The sequence below is a fragment of the Hibiscus syriacus genome, unplaced genomic scaffold, assembly GCF_006381635.1.
Source record: "Hibiscus syriacus cultivar Baekdansim isolate YM2019G1 unplaced genomic scaffold, ASM638163v2 tig00111847_pilon, whole genome shotgun sequence".
NCBI classification, from domain to species: Eukaryota; Viridiplantae; Streptophyta; class Magnoliopsida; order Malvales; family Malvaceae; genus Hibiscus; species Hibiscus syriacus.
Genome location: NW_024063200.1, coordinates 1,259,759 through 1,275,008, shown reverse-complemented (window position 1 = coordinate 1,275,008; position 15,250 = coordinate 1,259,759). Strand labels below are relative to the sequence as shown.

Genomic DNA, 15,250 nt, shown 5'->3' with positions numbered 1-15,250 from the left:
CATTCTTTGAAAATATATCCATCAAGTCGATTAAACTTCTCATCTGCACATTTTTCACATGACATATATATTTCTCCAAAATCAGAGTCAGTGGCATATAAATCTTTAATATAAGAAAAACCAATCAAATGAGAGTCCAAATAATTCAGAAGTGCATACCTGGAGGACAAGGCATTTTCTACAACATTGTCTTTACCCTTTTTATATTGAATGACATAAGGAAAAGACTCTAAAAATTCAACCCACTTAGCATGCCTTTTATTCAATTTATGCTAACCTGTAATGTGTTTCAAAGCCTCGTGATCGGTGTGAATCACAAACTCTTTCGGCACCACGTCTCAAGTGCTCAAACTAATGCATACATCTTCTTATCATAAACTGGATAGTTTACGGTAGCACCACTCAACTTCTCACTGAAATATGCAATAGGTCGCTTTTCCTGTTATAAGAATGCTCCAATTCCTATACCTGAAGCATCACACTCAATCTCGAACATTTTATCAAAATTAGGCAATGCTAACACTGGTGCCTTAGTCAAAAATCCTTTATTTTTAGAAAGTCTTCCTCATGTTCATTACCCCAATTGAAGATAGAATTCTTCTTTATAATCCCAGTTAAGGGTGCGGTAATGGAACTGAAGTTAGGCATGAACTGACGATAAAAACTAGCTAAACCATTAAAATATCTAACCTGACTTATCGACATCGGTCAAGGCCATTCCTAAATTGCCTTCACTTTTTCAAGATCGACCTCTACACCCTGGACACTAACAATGAAACCAAGAAAGGTAAGTTTGTCAGTACAAAATACACATTTCTGTAAATTAACGAACAACCTTTCTTTTTTGAATGTACCAAGAACATTTCTCAAATGTTCCTGCAACAACTTGTTGTAGATAAGAATGCCATCAAAATATATAACACAATATTTTCCAATATAAGGTTACAAAACATGATTCATTAGTTGCATGAACGTACTAGGTGAATTAGTTAAACCAAAAGGCATCACTAACCATTCATACAAACCCAATTTCGTTTTGAAGGTTGTCTTCCATTCATCGCCTTCTCGCATTCGAATATGATGATACCCACTCTTTAAATCCACCTTGGAGAAAAGTACTTGCACCACATAATTCATCAATCATATCATCAAGGCGAGGAATAGGATGTCGATACTTGATAGTAATCTGATTCATAGCTCGACAATCGACACACATTCTACACGTTCCGTCCTTCTTTGGTACCAACAACACTGGTACAACACATGGACTCAAGCTCTCTCGAATGTAACCCTTATCCATTAACTCAGTGATTTGCTTCTGAATTTCTTTTGTTTCTTCGAGATTACTTCGTTATGCTGGCCTATTTGGAATAGTGGTTCCCAGAATAAAGTCAATCTGGTGCTCAATGCCTTGAATATGTGGCAATCCACTCGATGTCTCATCCTGAAACACATCCTCAAATTCGTGTAAAAGAGATGCAATAGACACAGGCAAATCAGTGGAAATTTAAGCCAATAAACAATGCTCTTTATACATTAAAATAGGTAAAGATTGCTGAGAGGAAAAACCTTTCCTGATTTCCTTTTCGCTTGCATACACAATCATCTTTTTCTTCCCTTTTGCTTCTTCACTGTTCTTTTTCAAACGAACTTGATCTTCTTGCACTTGACTTGGTGTTAAATGTGCTAAGGTGATTTTCTTACCTGCATTCATAAAAGAGTATCTATTTGTAAAACCATCATGCATCACCTTTTTATCGAACTGCCACGGATGTCCCAACAACAAATGAGTGGCATCCATTAACACAACATCACACAACACTTCATCCTTGTACTTTCCAATGGTAAATAGAACAAGAAGTTATTTAGTGACCTTTAACTCTCCACCGTCATTCAACATTGTAGCTTGTACGGATTTGGATGCTTTGTCATTTTCGGCCCTAACTTGTCAACCGTAACAGTACTTGCAATGTTAGTACAACTACCACTATCAATTATCATAACACATACCTTATCGTTTATAAGACACCTTGTATGAAATATGTTCTCTCGTTGTTGTTCATCTTGAATCGGTTGTGCATTCAAACTTTTCTTAACCAAAATTGCTTCACTTGTTGCACACGTTTGTACTTGGTCATCATCGTCATCACTATCCACTAAAGGGGTTTCTTGCTCATCATCTTCAGATTCGAACTCTATATCCCCATTCACACGTAACAACATTGTCTTTCGGTTAGGACACTGACTTACAACATGCCCTCTGAAAAGGCATTTGAAGTATTGGATGTCTCTTGTGTGTTCTGGTGTATATGTTGTTTTCCACGTCCAACTTCAACAACGGGAGGCTTCATACTACTCGCTTCTATTCTTTCCTTAATCTTAAGTGGTGTTTGCTTCCTGGCATTGTTAGGAGTTAATAATGGATTAGATAAAACTTTAGAAGGAGTATTACCTCGATAAGAAGATTTCCTACGTTGTTGTCTTCCTATTTTGATCTCCATATGCACCATGTCATCCAACTCGACATAATGTTGCAACTCAACAACGTTAGCAATTTTAAAATTCAAACCTGCAAGAAAACGTGCCATAGTTGCTTCTCTATCTTCCTCGATATTTGCACGCATCATGGCCATTTCCATCTCTATGAAGTAATCTTTAACACTTCGATTACCCTGTTTCAAGTTTTTTAATTTCTGAAATAAATCACGATTAAATGAGATGGAACAAACCGTTATCTCATAACTCGTTTCATTTCTACCCACGTATTCACTGGACCCTTACCGGTTCTTCTTCTACTGATCAACAATTGATCCCACCAAATGAGAGCGTAATCAACAAACTATATTGATGCCAAACGAACCATCTTTTGTTCCGAGTAATTATAACACTAAAAAAATGCTCAACTTTACTCTCCCACACCAAATATGTATCAGGATCCGTTCGTCCCCTCAAAAGATAGAATTACAACTTTTATGTTAGCCAAATTATCATCAAATGCACGCCCATGTCTCTGATTCAGTCTCGGAGGCTGATCAATTTTGTTTTCATCATTAATCTCTTCATTATGATGAGATTAGGATCCTCCATCGATTTTATCCATTCTAGAGTGTAAAGCCTCAAGTTCAGCCCTTAACATCATTTGTATCTCACGGGTAATGGCATGCATTTGCAAGTTTGGTGGTTGGTCACCCGGATTGCTATCACTAGAACTTGCCATATTAGTAAAATAAAACAAGACAACACAAACATAATTAATGTCTATAGGACCTCACAACACACACACAAAGATTCTCATAATTTCGCTCCAAAGAAATCATAATTGGCACTCAATCACTCAACACTCGTGTTTCACTCGGGAGAAACTTTTAATGGCTTTTTTTATGTCTCCCCTTCTGATCTCACACACTCAATACGCCTTTTCCACTCGTTCCCTCGTAATCAATTCTTTTAAGAACTAATTTTGATCTTTCAGAATCTGTCAAGTGTGTCGGCTAAAGAAAACAACAAAGGTTAATGTAAAGTGGAAAATAATGAAAGGAAATGCTAAAATTTAAAGGAAAAACAAAGAAAGAAGAGATGAAAAAGAAACCAGTAACTTACTACAAAGAAATCCTTACAATGAGACTGTCACCAAAGCAATCAAAGATGCTGTATTTTGGGTTGAATCAAAGCATTTCAATATTGAAGAACACAAGATCATTACACTTTTCTTCATCTTTTCATTTCTCAAAATAAAAAATTTTCTTTTCTTTTCTTTTCTTCTTTTTATTTTTTTTGTGATTTTTGTAATTTTTGTATATATTTTTTAATTTTCGGAAATTTTTTTGGTACTTTCAAAGATGAATTTCTTACTTGGTTCAAACCTTTTCTCTCATTACCACATGATACGAGGCAACCTATTGAATGAGGACCTCTTTGATTGTAATGGATCTATAATGAAGTAAGCAATTTTGTTGCAACAAACTTACTAAAACTAAGAAAGATGTTGTTGGTTGTATGGTTAAGATTAAGAACGAAAATAGATAAAAAAAAAAGATGAAGAAATGATGAAGAAAAGAAGGAATTAGGTTGCTGGAAATTTGGAAGGGTGAAAGGTGGAAGATGAACGCTTGGTGAAGATGACAATGGTGAAAGAACAAGTTTGGAAATTTGGTTAACAAACAAAGAACAAGGAAGAACCTATACTAAAAAGTATAAACTCGAACCTTATATGTTCAATGTTTAAAGGACTTGGACCCGTTAAATAGCAATCTAAGAACCCAAAGTATCACAAGTTTGACACAACAATATCAGACTTGAAATGTCAAGAAAATAGTTCTAAGAAGAACCAACATTGAGAGAAAAACCTCACAATAATTTTTATTCATAAAATGTCTAACCTTTGTACTTACAAAATTACAAAATATATGGATGAAGGAGAGATATGGCTGGCCATCACTTGTGGCTACAAAACAATCATATTTTGAATTTAAAACTCAAATGAAAAACCACCATGTAACTCCCTTGTGTTGTTGCCCATTTGTGTGGCTGCTTTTGAATGCATTTAACACGTTTTGAATGTGTTAAATGAGTGGATAAGGGTGTTAAATACCGGCCATGCATGGAGGGAAGGGTTGATAATTCAAACATTTTCACATGTGCTTTCAGTTTGAATTCAAATATGCCCAATGTTGAATTTCCACACATATGCACAATGTCACACATGACATGCACTCTTGGATAGGTATATAACGCCCCACATGCCTCTCACATGCTTGTAGGACACTCTCCCACACGTAGGACACCTTTGAGCTGCTTCTGGACTTGTTAGCTTGAATTGAGCTAGTGGAGTTGAAATCAAGCTGAACGGAGCTAAGGTGAGCTTAATTCAGCTAGCTGAAAGTGTAGTGAGTTAATTTGAGCTGAGATGAGCTGCATACACTCCCTTGAGCTTCAAACGAGCTAGGATTAAGACCTTAAGCTGCTGCCCTTTATTGTACCTATATGAAAAACATAATAACATCCATCAAAGTATGGCAAACTTATTGTAAACTTACTAATAAGCTGAAAATACCATGCAAACACACTTATGAGCTATAAAACTTATTAAAAACATAAAGTAAGTACTATATATAATGCACACACTTATATACCTAATGAAACTAATGCAAATGCATATAATTACTTAGTATAACTAAGGTGATGTTACACATCAATATGTAACACATTGAAAAGCTTAGTTTCTAAGGCATAAACATTATGGAATGATTCAGAAACTTGTTAACACTTAAGAGAAAGAGCTTCCCTGGAATGATTTACCTTAGAACGTTTGATAGGTCCTGTTGGTAAGACCTCCAGATCAGCTTCCTTTGCTGGCGTTGATGTGCTCACATCAGAAAGTGCCTTGGGTGCCTCAAATATGGTTACTCATAAGGAAGTTAGAGGATCGGAGGGTCTCCAACGACAAGTCGAGCATTAAGGTGTTGTCTTCCTCATTTGTTTGTTCTTTACTGATATGTTTCATGTGTTGGAATTGTCATAGTGCTGCTAGTATTTCTTTTAGAATTACTTTCAAGTCGTTTACTCGTGAACATAAACTTCAAGTTATGGCTTTATTTGAACCTCGTCTGAGTGGTAGAAAGGCAGATAAAGTTATTTCTAAACTTGGTTTCCCGTATTCATTCCGGGTGGAAGCTCACGATTTCAGTGGTGGTCTTTGGTTTTTATGGAATGAAGCGGTTGATATTGAGATTACTCACATCTCAAATCAGTTCATTCAATCGCGTATTTGGATTATGGTGTCTCAGTGTTGGGTTCACTTCTCTGCAATTTATACGAACCGTAATAGCAACAAACCTAAACAACTATGGAACCAGCTTGAGCTCTTAACCCTGGGATGATGCGCCATGGTCCTTGGAGGTGATTTCAATGTGATCCTGAACTCGGATAAGCGTCAGGGTGGCACAAATGGTCGGTCTTAGGGTAGTTGACCTTTCAATAATTTCATTCATTCTACAGGTTTACTGGATTTGGGTTATTCTGGTCCGACTTTCGCTTGGACTCGGGGTAATCTCCACCAAAGGTTGGATCGTTGGCTGACTAATAATAAATAGGGTACTGATTTTGCTGATACTCGGGTTTTCCATTTAGACTGCCTTGGTTCGAATCACAGACCTGTTATTATCAAGTGGGATCTTGAAGATTAAAACCGTTCTAAACGACCTTTTAGATACTTGGCGGCTTGGCAAGAACTTCTGGAGTTCTAGGGTTTTATACGTTCAGTTTGGAATCAGGAGGTGGGCATTGCCATTAATGATAATATTGAGTTGTTCAAAAATAAAGTTGTGGATTGGAAAATTGAGATTTCAGACATATCACTTATAAAAAGAAACGGTTGATTGCTCGATTACAGGGTATTGATAGAGCCCTGTAACGTTATCACTTGGATTCGCTTGTTAGCCTTGGAGAAAAATTACAGTTAGACCTTAAGACCATTCTTGAACAAGAAGAGAGTTTGTAGAGAAAAACCCAGTGGGTTATTAAGGGTGATCGAAACACATCCTATTTTCAAGCTTCCACCATTGCTCGTCGGCGTCAGAACACAATAAACTCGTTGAAAATGAGTGATGGCTCTTGGACCACGGATCAAGATGAACTTACGGATTTTCCCTGCTCATTTTTCTCGAATATGTTCACGAGCCATGGAGCTAATCATAAAGACTATGGAGTTTGGGGATTCTCTCAACAGTCTAGCGCTTGTGGTGTCTAAAGATGAGATCTATAGATAATGCCATATCTAACATGAGAGCTTTAAAAGCATCGGGAGTGGATGGACTGCATGCGATGTTTTATCAACGGAATTGGAATATTGTTGGAGAGTCGGTTTGCTCTTTTATCCAACAGGGTTTTTTTAGTGGACAACTTCGTGAGCATATTAATCGGACCTTACTGGTACTTATACCGAAAGTTTCTAACTCTGGGGATGCACCGATTTCGTCCTATTAGTCTTTACACCACTTTGTACAAAGTTGTTACTAAAATTATTGTTAATCGAATGCAACCATTGTTATGAAAATGGATTTTTGATAACCAGACAAGCTTTGTTCCCGGTAGATGCCTAGTGGATAATATTATTATCACTACGTAGGTGCTTCATACTATGAGAAGGAAGTCTGTAACCAAGGATGGATGACAATCAAGATTGATCTCGAAAAAGCTTTCAATAGATTAGAGTGAAATTTTACTGATGATACTTTGATGGATGTTGGTATACCAAAGAAGTTTCGTAATATTATTATGCATTGCATCTCTTCTATTTCCACACAGATTCTTTGTAATGGGCCTATAACCGAGGCCTTTACCCATTCGCGCGACATTGGACAAGGAGACCCGCTTTCTCCTTATGTCTTTGTTTTATATATGGAGAGGCTCGCTCAAGCTATACAGATTGAAACTAATAATGGTCGGAGGGCTCCTTTTCGAACTAGTAAAGATGGTCCTGACATTTTGTATTTATTTTTTTAGAGATGATATGATTCATTTTGCGGAGGCTTCTATGGATCAGCTTGAAGTTATTAGGACGGTGATTGATGGTTTTGTACTGCTTCCAGACATAAAGTAAGCCTGGCTAAATCCACAATTTTCTTTTCAAGAAATGTTCCTGCAACTCTCAAGAATAATATTAGCGCATCTTTCGGTTTTACCATGGTTGATGATCTTGAAAAATATTTGGGGGTTCCTCTGTTACAGTCGTGGGTTACTTCTGCTTCCTACCGTTATCTGGTGCAAATGGTTCAAAACAATTTGAGTGGTTGGAAGGCGATGACATTTTCTATCGCGGGTCGTATCACGCTTGCTAAAGTTGTTCTTACTGCTATACCAACCTATATCATGCACGACAGTTCTACCAAAGAAAATATGTGTTGAAATAATTGAGATTTTTTTAACATATCTATTTTATTTTTATCCGAGATTAATCAAAATAAAATAAATAAATAAATTTGCATCTTCATCTATACTCTTTCGATAAAATTAATCACGAATTATGGTCTTAAACTTATCACCTTCATGTTTAACACATATTTTCATTTTCTTTTTATTAAATAGGTCGTATAAAATTTTCAAAATAAATCAAATAAATTTTGAATCACTATAAGTAATGAATTTAAGGAGAATTATCAAAGGCGATTTTTTTCTTGAATTTTTGGATTCTTAAACATTTTAAATATCTTTTTTATATTTTCAATTAATAATATACTTTTATATTTTAAAAATTTATTCAATTAATAATATATTTTTATATTTTAAAAATTTATCTTTTTAAAATATTATAAATCCATCCTCCTAATATAGAATTGTGCATCCGAATCTAATCACACTCATATGTAGGGTTGATTGGGCAAATAACCTGCTTGCAAGGTTGGAGATTGAGGAAAGAGAGAGAGAGGGGTAGGTTCAATAATGAAAGAGAAATAAATGAAAAAGAAGGGAATGGGCATGGGGTCTGATCCTGAGTCCATTAATGACTGTTCCTTTGAAAGATTCAGCTGCCAATGGTGTGGGCCATCATCTTCTCCAAAGCTGGAATCCCACATCTTTTATCTTATGTGTCGGCGCAGCACAAATGCGGTGCTGAGGCTGCCTACTGATATGATTGTTTAAAAAAATTTGTTCCCCATAATGACAAATACCCACCACCTGCACTGAAAGTGAAAAATACTTGGATTTACACTCCAAAAACTCTAGCTTTTATGGTTCCTTGCCATTGAACAACACTTACTCTGCAGAGATCACTTGTGTTCAAGTGAATAGTTATCTCATGTTACTTTGCATTTGAAGAATTTCAAGCTTTTAAAGGTTAGCTAAGGTTTCTCATGGAGATGTACAGCTTGTTTCCTTTACTGTTATGGCTCCCATGGAGTTTCTTCATATTGGGGGGCGACTCTCAATTGCTGAACTCACAAGCCCAAGTTCTTCTTCAACTAAAGAAGCATTTGGAGTACCCAAAACAACTTGATATCTGGTATGATCGAAGAACATTGTTCTGCACTTTGCCCCCGTCACCAAATGTAAACGTTTCATGTGAGTTCAACTCGGTAACTGAGCTCAAAATCATGGGTGATAAGCTTTCCATTGAATTTACTGATTTCCATGGTTTTCCGGTTTCAAATCGAACTTTGTCGGATGCTTTTTCAATGGATTCTTTTGTTACAACTTTGTCGAGGTTACCCCGCTTGAAGGTTCTTGCTCTTATTTCTCTGGGGATTTGGGGTCCTCTCCCTGATAAAATTCATAGATTATCTTCACTTGAATCTCTAGATTTGAGTTCAAATTTCCTCTTTGGCTCAATCCCTCCTAAAGTTTCAACAATGGTGAAGCTCCAGACTCTTGTGTTTGATCATAATTCTTCAATGATACAGTCCCCAACGTGTTTGATTCTTTGTCTAACTTAACGAGTCTGAGCTTGAAGAACAACAGGTTAAAGGGTCCTTTTCCATCTTCAATCACAGGGATCAAAACTCTCATTTGTCTTGATTTTTCCAGCAATGAAATCTCAGGGAAACTACCAGATCTCACCGGCTTAACACGACTTCGACTGCTGGATTTGAGTGCAAACAATTTCGATTCTCATTGCCAACAATTCCCAAAGGATTGCTTATGGTTTCGCTCGAAAAAAACGCCTTCACTGGTGAAATCCCAGCACAATATGCCCATCTTACTCAGCTCCAACACATTGATATCTCATTCAACAAGCTAAGTGGTACAATTCCAGCTCCACTTTTCTCTTTGCCAAACATCAGTTTCTTGAATTTGGCATCAAATGTGCTGAGTGAATCACTTGGTTACAATATAACTTGTGGAACCAACCTCGGGTTTGTTGATATATCAAACAATAGGCTATCAGGGAGTTTGCCTTCATGTTTGAACTTTGAATCAGGCAATAAAGTTGTCAACTTCGATGGAAACTGTTTATCCATCGCTGAACATCATCGTCATCATAATCAGCACCCGGAATCGTATTGCAGAGATGAAGTTCATAAGAACCGAAGCAATCCGAATGCCAGAGGTATAGGAGTTTCAGTCGGTCTAATAGTAGGCATAGCTGTTATCTCTGTGCTTTTGGCCATTGCCTTTGTAATCGTTTGCAGACATTACTGCCACCGAGGGATATCGGAGCAACATTTGCTGCACAAATCAGTTCAAGAAAAGTCCACAACAGGGTTCTCTTCTGAGATCCTAACCAATGCAAGTAAGTTAAAAAGGGTGAAATTCTGATTTTAGTCCCTGTACTAATGTTAACGACATCAGTGATTTGGAATAAGGCGTACTGTTTTGATTTCAGTGTACATTTCTGACAATGCAAAGTTAGGGGCACAAGGTCTCCCACCTTGTCGATCATTCACCTTGGAAGAGTTAAAGGAAGCTACAAACAACTTTGATAACTCTGCTTTTCTGGGTGAAGGTTCATATGGAAAGGTAATATACTAATATCTGTCATCATTTTGTGAGATTAAATATCAGTTACATTATGAAATAATGATCATCATTTTGTGATTCTGACTCTTTTTACCATTGTTCTTCTCCGCAATGGACCAGAGTAACAGATATTATTAAACATGATTTTTTTCATCGCTGAATCTCACTAAATTTCTTTCCCAGCTTTTTAAAGGAAGATTGGAGAGTGGAATTCAAGTTGCTATAAGATGCCTGCCAACAACAAAGAAATATTGGATTAGAAATCTCAAACTCAGGCTGGATATGCTTGCAAAGATTCGCCACCCACATTTGGTTTGCATTTTGGGACATTGCATTGAAGTTAAACAAGATGACTGCAGTGTCAACAGAGTTTTCCTCGTTTATGAATACATTCCTAATGGGACTTTTCGTTCTCATCTCTCTGGAGATTGTTTTATTTATGGGATCAAATTGTGGTTTTCATTCCTGTATTAAAATCAACCTAAAAATTTAGTCCTTGTACGTTGATTTGGTACAAATTGATCCTTTATCCCAAATCAGTAACATTGCTACCACATTTGACTGGATGTTACTGTAGAGAATTGTGTTGGACGTGTTATGAATTGGTCGGAAAGATTAGCAGTTTTAATCGGTGTTTGCAAGGCAGTGCAGTTCTTGCATATTGGAGTTATCCCTGGTTTCTTTCACAACAGATTGAAGACCAACAACATATTGCTCAACCAGCATCGGATGGCCAAACTGGGTGACTACGGGCTCTCCATTGTCTCCGAGGAAACCAACAATGATACGGTAATATTCCTTATTATGCTAATCAAAATGGTTAATTTCACAAAACTCAACATCTGCAATCTTTTTTTTATCTTTAGACCGAAACTAATGACTTCATCCCTTGTTATCTTCACAATAATCCTTATATGATTACAAATTTATGACCATATTCTTACGTGCAGGCAAAAGGAGAGGATCCTCATAAATCATGGTAAGGACTGATATTGATTTGTCCATTTGCTTCACTACCTTCATTGCTCAATTTTGCTTTCAACGTCGGTTCAGCATATTAGCAGTGTTAAGCAGAGATACTTACTATTCGAACTATATTTCCAGGCAAATGACAAGATTAGAGGATGATGTTTATAGCTTTGGGCTCATCTTATTAGAGACAATGCTCGGTTCCTCTATTGCTACTAAAATGGAGGCGACTCTACGACATGAATTGGTATGTAATCCCAATCTTTGTGCACTCAGAAATGCTTCACATCCCTCATGAAAAAGCTATATATTTAATTAAACCCATCAGTTGGGTAAATTGAGTTGGTTTTAGATTGAGTCAAATTGAGTTTTAAAATTTTAAGGTTATTCAGGTTCATGTCATTTTGAGTTCGGACCATTTTGATTTTTTTTTTCATTCGACTTTGAAACTTGAATCCAGGTCATTTTAAATTATTTATTCGGGTCATTTTAGGTCCAGATGATTTTGAGTTCAGGTTATTTGGGATTTGGGTCATTTCAAATGAGTTGTCTTAGGTTTAGGTCATCCGGATTGTCAGCCATTTTTGATTTAGATCATTTTAGGTTAAAGTCATTTGGATTCTTTATTCAGGTTTGACATTCGAATCCAGGTCATTCTAAGTTTGTATGGTTCTGGGTTCATGTCATTTTGAGTTTTTTTCCATTGACTTTGACATTCGAATCATGTCATTTTTGAATTATTCGGATCATTTTAAGTCTAGATGATTTTGAGTTAGGGTTATTTGGAGTTTGGGTCATTTTCGAGTTCAAGTCATTTGGATTTTTATTCAGGTTTGACTTTCGAGTTCATGTCATCTTAGGTTCAGGTCATTCCAAGTTTGTATGATTTTGGGTTCAGATCATTTTCAAGTTTGAATTAGGCAAAATTGGGATCGTCAACTTGTACAGTCAAATCATCTTTGGTTGGATTCAAAATTTCAAATTCGGATCCAAATCAACAAGTTCATGGATGGCCAACTTATTACATTGTCTTTGGTTTGACAGACATCTTTAAGCAATCAAGATGGGCAAGCAAGGTTGATGAACCCAGTTGTTTCAGCTACAGGATCACAAGAATCATTATCAGCTGTGATTTCCATAGCGAATAAGTGCATTTGTCAAGAATTATGGAGCCGCCCATCTTTTGAGGACATTCTTTGGAATTTGCAGTATGCAGCACAGATACAAGCAAATGCAGACTCTGAACCAAGATTCAGCTCTGTATAGTTCATTACATTTTGAGAAACCATAACAAGTTTGTTCTAATTCTTTTATTGGGAGGCTGTAACATATTCATAAAGAAAAAATTATAAATGTCCGGATTCGATCTCCCAATTTACCTGTTCAAGTCCGATTCTCCATATGATATATATTCAAAGTTAAAGTCTGGTTTGCTCGATGTCCGATTTTATAATATGTTATTCTTGTTTTACTTGTATATTGTTAGAGCTTACCTAAAAACCTTGCGGCGAAAAACATCTACGGTAGATGCAGAGGCTCTCTGATCGATAGACTCTCCATATAATTTTACTTGTACCGTTTTGGGTTTGATGCCACAAACATGCTTATCAAAACCTCATCTCTGCTTGATTACATTATACAAATTCTCAATAATTGGGGCTTAATAATTGGACTTCAATTATGCAGAACTTTCCAGAAAGATATTAGTAGGGACAATGGGATGATGAAAACCAAAGATGATGATAAATATTATCTAAAGATAATACATGGAATCAATAGCACGATCCGAATCCAAAAAGACCAAAACTTGAACTAAAATTCAAATGATTTGTACTACTTGATCCATTGACAATACACCATTATTAAGCCTTGAAATTCTAGGCATTGATGCAAAATGGAAAGCACATAGATACCCTTCTTAAGCATTGCCCTAACCCTCTTTGGAAGACCATAGAACCGGATAAACCCGGCTGCGTCAGCTTGATTATATATGTCCCCACTCTCAAAGGAGGAGATATCCTCTCTGTACAAGCTATAGGGACTGGTCCGACCAGTTACAGAAACGGATCCTTTGTAATAGCTTCAATTTAAAGGAACCAGTGGTTGTTTCCGTAATCTTCTCCATAAATGCATCCATGGATTCAAGAAGAGGGTCGTGTTGGTAAAATAGACTGCTGCAAAACGAGGCGTTAGCACTGACTGGAAAATATTAAATAAAATAATCAATCAGAATGATAACCGTGTCGTGGTAATCCACTACCTTAGAAGCAAATTCGCTTCGATGTGCATAATCGCTACAATGGACGAACAACCCCTGAGGTTAACACGGCTCTCCAAGAATTCATACACCCAAAAACTAGAGTGAACTTGGTGGTATTACTTTTCTCTCAACTCAAACAACACTCAAAAGAGAGGAGTGTTTCAAAGCAAATGTTTGCTTAGGATGTTTCAAAGTGAATGAAATTTCCCTCTATTTATAGGCTAAATAGTGAGGGTAAAATAGTCACTTCCAAATCATAATTTAATTCTATTAAAACATAGAATTAAAATCCTTTAAAAGACTGTTGCAAATTGAGCATTACCAACATTCCCCCACTAATGCGAAAGAATTCTTTCGTAAGGATGAGAGCAATGAAGTTAAAACATGAGAAGAGCAATAGCGAGATTAGTTGCTTAAGCACTAGTGAACGTATCTGGAACTAGTACATAGTGATGATGAGTAATCCTTCTCTTAGATAAGTGAAACTAGTCTTGAACTTTCTAAGATGGGGGTAAACTCATAACACACAACTAACCCCTTCATCCACCAAAGTCCTCGATGTGTCTACAAAGAGTATATACAAAAGCATATATATGTTTAGCCCTCTTTCCTTAGTATTCTAATAAGTGTACTAGAAAAATGGCCCAACGTTTTTCATAGAAGGTGGCTAATCATTTTCACTTACGTATGTTATTTCATCAGGTCTATCTCAACATAAACCCCTCAAACTGAACTATGAAATAATTAATAGCTTTTATAACATCTCAACCTCACAATAGATAAGGTGAATTTCTTCAAGTTCATTTTTAAATGAACCACCCAAACTCTGGATAAGAAATCATTAAGAATAAATATTCAACCTTATAATTCGGTAAATTCAATATGTCCTTTTCACTAGGAACTCCCAAACTCTTGGGTTTGAATTCATTAGGAGTTTAATAAAAACTCATCCTCTCAAGCGGTAAGCTCATCTAGTCCTTCGCGATTAGAAGTACCCACTCAACTCTGGGTTATAAACTTATTAAGAATAGATATTCAGCCAAAATCGGTAAATTCATCAAGTCTTTCTCACTAAGACCACCCAAAGCATGGGCTATGAATTTATTAAGAGCAATTAAGCTCATCCTGGGCATGCACATTATTCATCATTAGGATAGGCAGTAGGAATGTGCACTATGAGTCTTTCCATAGTTTCATTTGACCACATGGAACTTAGATAACTAAGTTGGGTATTCACCATGAATTCCTCAACCAATGGGCTTTAGGCCCATCCCCCTCGACGAATCTAGGACCAAGGATATGCTAGGTTCCTTTTCGACTTCACATACTCTAAAGAGAGCACTACATTCTTTATTAAGTGTCTAATTGATTCATTCCTTATGTGAATGTGTCTTTTCTTACCATTGTATACATATCGTAGCTTGTGAATCACACAATAAAGAAATCAGAGGAGTCGGTCTTCCCCACAACAGAATATCTACTAACAAGCTTCTGAGCCACTCGACTTCTTGCCTAGCTAGGTCAAGAGCTATAAACTCTGACTCAATGGTAGAACGAGAAATACAG

At 36.6% G+C, this 15,250-nt stretch overlaps 1 pseudogene; it reads left to right on the top strand.

The window, feature by feature from the left end:
• Positions 1-8,748: 8,748 nt before the first annotated feature.
• LOC120172182 lies at positions 8,749-12,756 on the top strand (annotated as a pseudogene).
• The last annotated feature ends 2,494 nt before the right edge of the window (positions 12,757-15,250 follow it).